Source organism: Tupaia chinensis, unplaced genomic scaffold (assembly GCF_000334495.1).
Source record: "Tupaia chinensis unplaced genomic scaffold, TupChi_1.0 Scaffold000276_2, whole genome shotgun sequence".
NCBI lineage: Eukaryota > Metazoa > Chordata > Mammalia > Scandentia > Tupaiidae > Tupaia > Tupaia belangeri.
Genome location: NW_006159759.1, coordinates 1712693 through 1720015, shown reverse-complemented (window position 1 = coordinate 1720015; position 7323 = coordinate 1712693). Strand labels below are relative to the sequence as shown.

Below are 7323 nucleotides of genomic sequence, written 5' to 3'. Positions count from 1 at the left end.
CCGGGGGAACATGTGGCCTTGAAGAAAAAAAAAAAAAAAAAAAAGACTGGTTAGTGGGACTGGTTAGTGGGAGCCACTGCTTGAGCTCACCTGGTGGCAATTAGTGGATCAGCCAAGGCTGCATCCCATCTGCAGCTCAGGGTGCTCATGCAGATCGCTGACGTATTTAGTTCCTTTAACCTGTGGAACTTAGGGGCCTCCATCTTTTTGAAGGTAAGCAGGAGAAAATGTTACTTATAGTTTTAAAGGTTTCTGCCCAAGTTGGACACAACCACATAATCTCCATTTTTAACTCAAAATAAACTGATATGGGATTTTAATTACATCTGAAAATTTCCTTTTGCCACAAATGTTACTTTATACTGTAGGAGTGAAATATGTCCTATTGACAGCATTGCCCACACTCACTCATAAACTGTATGCAACAGAAAGTGGGAATTCGGGAGATTATTTTTCTCTTTAGTATTTACCGTAGAGCCAGTGTGCTTGCTGAGGGGGTGGGGGGCAAGATATCATGGGAAGCCTCCCACAGAGGGAATGACCACACTGCCATCCTTTTTACTCCACTCTCTTTTGGGCACACATGATTTTCAAGTCATGGGATCTGAGACTCGAACTGTGTACTCAGCCATCTGAGCTCTATGGTAGCCGCTTAACTGCCACGCTACTGGCTGACTCTGGAGACCATTGTATGAGTATACATAATTTCTGTTTTACATTGAATATTTCTGATGTTCATACAGTTGACCAACTGGAGTAATGAGGATGGTCAATCTTGCCGGTTTCCTGATCTTAGAAGAGAAACATTTAATCTTAACAGTAAGTACCTATTTGCTACAGGTTTTTTCATCGATTCCTTTTCTTAGGTTGATGAGTTCTCTTCTATATCCACTTTGCTGATGGTTTTGTTGGAAGCTGACATACGTTTTTGTCAAATGGTTTTTCTGCATTTGTTGAAACAATCATATGGTTTTTCCATTAAATTTGTCAATATAGTGAATTATTTTAATTAAGTTTTGGATATTAAATCAACATTTATTCCTAGAATAAACCCCTCTTTGTCTTATTATTTTTTATATATTGCATTTGATTTGTTAAAAGCATGTTTGGAATTTCTGAATCTCTGTTCTCAAGAAACACTGATCCGTTGTTCTCTTTTTTTTTATAATGGCTTTGGTCTTGGCATTGTGAATTCCAAGTTATGTAAATGATGTGTTTTCATATTAATAACATAAAAGGGTCTCCACTAATACATGTGTTCTGGTGCAAGCTGTTCTTAGGTGTTGGCTGTTCACTATGGCAGTGGACGTAGTGTGCAAAGAAAAACACAAAGCTTTTTTGAACTCCAAAAGATTTGCTTTTATCATGTCTGCTGTTTATTTTTTTATAGTGAACTAAGGAATCATTCATTCATTCTATGAACATCTGCCTACAGTATGGCATTAAGCAGCTTGCTTTGTATAAGTTATACAACCAACATCTTCTGCACTATGTCATTAAAACTTCATGACATAATTATCTCCATTTTACAGATGAGAACATTGAAGCCTGGAGTCTTAGAGCTAGTTATTAGTAGAGCCGTCACTCATTACTAAGGTTTCTGATATCAAATCTAGTGCTAGTTTCTCTATATACATGTATTTCTCTATTTTGTACAGTTCCAAGTGTTGAGTAGTTAAGAGTTCATGGAATATTGTGGAAATATTTACTGAATCTGAGAACCCAAAAATGCACTATAAACACATTCAGAAAGGCAAGTTGAGTCATCCAGACTTTTTATTGTATATATAATCTTAAGAAATGGGATTTGATATCTGTCATTCTAGCTTGAGGCAGTTTTTACATATTTGCAAGAGGATAACTATAGGTGATTGCTGGCAACTGATGCATGCTACAAAGGGGGGAGCAGACAAAGTCCAATTCTCTCGCCATCCTCATACTGCCCTGCATTCTGAATCTGGTGCTCCTTATAACTCCTCAGTTATTATTATTTTTATTATATATATAATACACATATATATTATATATATATATATATAATCAGTTATTTAATTAGGTTCTCGGCAAAAAATTTAGAACACCAACTTCTGAGGATAAACTCCATTTGTAAGGGCAAACACAGATCTCAGGTAGCCCTAGAGCTGAGAAACAGCTTTGTTTTTTGGTAAAATTTGCGAGTCCACAGCTTTCTGATCAGTCTTGTGCTGCTCTGAAATCTCGTATTTCTCTGTGTCGAAGATCTCACCTTCCTGGAGTGTGGGCTTCCACAGTTTCTTTTTCTTGAAGTAAGCATCGGTAAGGTGCTTTGGGATTTTTACTTTGCTAATATCAATTTTCATGGAGGTAGCAATGACAAATTTCTGGTGTGTCCTACGCAGTGGAACTGGATTGAGAACCAGTGGTCCAGTTACAAGTAGCAAGCCACTGCTCAACTGCTTCAGAAAAACCACTCGCTTGCCTCTGTAGCATCCAGTGAGGATGGTCAGAGTGGTCCCAGGAGTGATGCAAGCTCGCAGCTTTCTCACATGCAGACTGAAGGGTATTTTGCCATGGCTCAACAGCTTTCGAGGCACATCTTCAGTAGGATAATACCTAGGCATTTTACTCAGTTTAACCACCCGGGTACCACCATTCTTGTCTCCACTAACTGGTTTTGTGACAATCGCAAGAACCTTCTCCTCCTTTTTCTTTTCGATCCTGGATTTAGTGGCCGACTATTTCCTCTTGTACATGGCCTTCCTGGAATACAAGGCAGACTGGGAGTATCTGCTTATACCCTGGACTAGGACGGGGTTTCAGCTGCACTGGGGCTTCCCCTTCTTGGACGTTTTTAGCCTTGGGGTCACCCTTTTTAACTTTGCCACTGGCATCAGCCTTCTTGGCTTCAGGTTTCTTCTTAGTATCCTGTTTTGCAGCTTTTCACCTGCCATCTTGTACAGTGGGAAAGAGAACTCGTAACTCCTCAGTTATGCAGGCCCTTCCACAGATGTATTCACTACCTCCAAAAGTATACCTGTTTTTTTATATCCACGTCAGGTAGGATATACAGTATTTTGGCTCCAAGTAATAGAGGATTTAAAAAAAAAATGTGGCTTGTGTAATAGATGTTCATTTTCTTATGTGACAATAAGTCTGTAGAAAGTAGCTCTGGGGCTGGTTAATCAGTCGCTCAGTAATGTTCCTGAGACTCAAACTCTCCACCTTCCCACCTTTCCAGTCAGCTAGCCTAAGAGCGCGGGTTTTGTTTTCTTCCTTTTATTCCATCATCCAAAGATGGCTACTGAAGCTGCATGCATCAGAGCCCTGTATAATCTCCAAAATTAGAAATAAGGAGAAATTCTATTAGCTTTTTTTTTTTTTTTTTAAATCTTGGAAGGAAATTTTAGCCAGTAGTCTGCTCCATAGAAATATAGAAATCCTATGAAGACTTATTGGCTAAAACCGGGTCATCTGCTCACCACTAAACCAGTTACTCAAGAATTTAATTAGCCTAATCACGATTCACCTTCTGCAGCGGGGACCACTGCTCTGAGTACTTCACTACCAACATGTGAACAAGCTTGGGGTTCAGTTAGGAAGAAGTAGGACTGGAAGTTCAACAATGTTTGGCATTATACCACAGTCTCATTTCCCCCAGAATCCTAAATGGCATTTAATTGAAACTGAGAAAGAAATTCACACACATGTGTGAATTAATTTAATAGCCTACTTGTTTTTTTGTTTTTTTTTTTTTGAGAGGTTTTTCACTATAGGGCACGTGCGCTCGCCAGACAGACAGACATAGAGACAGAAAGCAAGAAATCACCCCCAAGGGGGATGGTCACGCCGCAATCCCTTTTCCTCCATTCTCCTCTCGGGATCTTGGGCACGCACACACACACGCCCGGCATGAGTTTTAAGCCACCGGGTCCGGGACGTGAACCGCGGTTGACTATGTGGGAGTCCAGCAACATAGCCATTACGCTAACTGCTGGTTCCCAAGCCTACTTGTTTTTATAAATATAATCTTTTCATACATTTATTCTATAAATGATATTTTTCATAATACATTCTAGTGGTCTATTTTAGGTGATATTGCATAATGACTATTAACTCAAAACATCCCTTTAGGTACCTTGAATTATTCTATTAATAAAACTTTTTGCACTAATTTCTAGTAGCTATAGATCTCATTTTTTGGTTCTTCAGAATAGTATATGATTATTCAGTCTACACATACCTACATTTGCTATACTTTTGTGTCTTTGGGGGCTGTAGACACTTTAGTAGATCTGATCTGAATTGTATTACAGTTTTGAAATACTTTTGTTTTTGATTCTCTTTTATACTTTCTATTCCCTGACATTGGTCTGCTTATTATTATATTAATACCAGTACCATACTGTTTTAATTACAGAGGATTTGTAAAACTCTTTAATATCTTGTAAGACTAGAATAACTTTTCAGTATTTTACTGTCTTTGCTTGTTTACTTTTTTATATGAATGTTAGTATCTACTTACCTACTTCTATAAAATATTTTTGGTATTTTTATTGGAATTGCAATAATTTATAAATAATACATTCTACATTCATTTATACATAAATACATTGCCAATTGCATTAGAGAGAAATTAAATACTGATATCGAAAGGTTCTAAGCAAGAGCAAAACATTCCTTGCATTTGTTAAGGTCTACGTATGTGTTTTACAATTGTCTTCATACATGTCTCTTGCCTCACTGCCTCAGCTTCTTAGCCGGGACTGCAGGTGAACACTATTATGCCCATCCTGGTTTTTCCTTAGAGAGTCTGGCTATGCTGCCCAGGCCAGCCTGGAACTCACCATCCTCCTGTCTCAGCCTCCCCTAGGTGCAGAAACCACAGACATTTCAGTGCTCCTGACTATTAGGTTGACTTGGGATTCAAATCCAGGCCTCTCACATGGTCCCAGCGTATGTAACGCTATGTTCCAGCAGCATGCACCACTCCAGCTCAGCTGCTTCACAGTTTATAAAGCACATTTTTTCTTTCTTTATTATAGAGCATGTGTGGCGTGCACATGACAGAGAGAAAGTAAGTACACTGCTGCTTTGGGATTGCTGTATGTGTGTAATACCCTCTTCTGTTTAAGAATTCATAGATTTCTATTGTCATAAGATCTTTTAAATGGGAATGAATATGAATTTTGACAAAAGGCCTTTTTAAATTTAGTCTTGATGTCTGAAAAATTTTTGGCTTTTTAATTTTTTTAATTCTACCTCAGGTTTTTAAGTTCTTGACTCGCTTATTCCTATTGTCCTATCATAAGCTACTGCCTTCTGGCCATCTCTTCTGAGTTCTTCTATTTCTGCTTCATGTTCTTCTTTCCTAGTAATGACTGCTTCATTATTACTTCAAGAAGTATTAGTTTACAATGTATATGTGATCAATGACAACATTGTCTAGCTTTCTCTCCCACCCCCCAACCCATGGAATGTTTTGTTGCTTTTTTTCTCACTTCTAAAATATGAAGTTGTCATGTGGATATGGCATCTACTACTTTTCTGTTTCTCACTCTTGATTACATTTTATTTTTGTGGACTAGTCTTTTATGAAAAGGGAGGAAAACCGGGGTAATTTGGCACTTGAAATGCAAAGACTGCCACTCTGTTGTGAGAGCGATGTTTCTCCATGAAGCCCTATCTCCTCTACTTCTTGTTTCTAACCTGGCTTGGGGAGGTTCTGTTGCCATACCTAAAAGTCTACAAGTTGTGTTCTGCCACTAAGAAAGAAGCAACTGTCTTTGAAGGAGTTCCCCTTTAGATGAGAAGATGTATTTTTTATTTTATGTTCTATTATTTATCTGTTTAAAAATTTATAGGTTTATATTGTCACAAGATAATTAAACATCACATATATAGCTACTTAATATCAATAATTATTTATCCATAACATCTAAGCCCTCTCTTTGCCTTCTGCTATGCTCCTTGGCCTTGCTCATAGCAGTCCCATCCTGAGTGGGGCCCTCCTTGGGTATGTTTGTGTGCTGATGACCTTTGAGAACTGTTACTCTGTTTCCCCACTGCTTTCCACCTGCCCTTCCCCTAGACATCTACACCATGGTTTCCTGCAACCAACTCTTCTTTGGACAATATTTACACAAAATCTGTGGTTTCAAGGTATTGAAAATTGAACTTGGATTTTCCTCTTGTTCTTCATGTTTTCTATGGCTTTTTCAAAGAGTGGAGTGATTCATAACTAAGCTTCTGCCAAGATTTTACTGAAAGCTGGGACCAGCAGGTGGCATGGTGGTTAAGGCACTGGACACTACCACATGGCTGACTACAGTTCGAGTCCCGGACCTGGTGGCTTGCTTTCTCATCCCTTCTTTCTGTGTTTCTCTCTGTCAAGTTAAAAATAAATGAATTAATAAATAAAATTTAATAAATAATTATTTAGAAAAAAGATTTTACTGAAAGTTGAGACCTATTTTATAATCTTACTGCTGTACTTGTCAGATGACTCTAGACCAATTATTTAATTCTAGATTGCTGTTTACTCATTTTCAAAGTCAATCAGGTTAATGCTTTGTAAGGTTGATACAGAAACTAGAGTTGATATAATATCTGGTATGTGGTTTATGCTTGTTATGGAGTTGTGTCCTCCTATCCCCCAAATTCATAGAATGAAGCCCTAACCTGCAATGTGACTGTATTTGTAGACAGGCCCTTTAAAGAAATCGTAAGACCAAATGAGGTCATAAAGGTAGAGCCCTAATCTCACAGGACTGGTGTCTTTATAAGAGGAGGAGATAATAGAACTGTCTGTATGTGAGAGCACACAGGAAAGACTGTGAGGAAGGGAACAGCAAAAAGGCAGTTATCTGCAAGCCAGGAGAGAGAGGCCTCACCAGAACCAATCCTGGCACCTAGATTGTGGACCTTTAACCTCCTGAACTGTGAGAAAATAAATCTGTTATTTAAGCTACCTAGTCACTGTTATCTTGTGATGGCAACATGAGCAGAGTTATATAATGTTTATGAGTATTTATACTGTAACCGTTAATTTTAGTTGGTGATGATGATAATTCTAGAAATCCATATCTGTGGATACTTAATGACAGAGAAATAGAGGACCTGTTTTGAATTGATATGGGGTTTTTAGGAGAGAGCTACATTTTCTGTTTTTTCTTCTCTTTCATTAACTGGATTTAGAAATATTTTGTTTTATTTAGTAGAAGTAATACTATAATCATCACATATATAGCTGCTTAATACTTGTGGCTAATCACCATGCAGCAATATAACCATTAAACTTTTTTTTTTGAGAGTTTTTTTTTTTTTTTTTTTTTTTTTCTATTGGGG

The 7323-nt window shown here is 37.9% G+C and overlaps 1 pseudogene; it reads right to left on the bottom strand.

Moving 5' to 3' along the window:
• The window catches only part of LOC102502659 (TATA box-binding protein-associated factor RNA polymerase I subunit D-like), a 14071-nt pseudogene that overhangs the window by 2342 nt on the left and 4406 nt on the right, over window positions 1-7323 (bottom strand).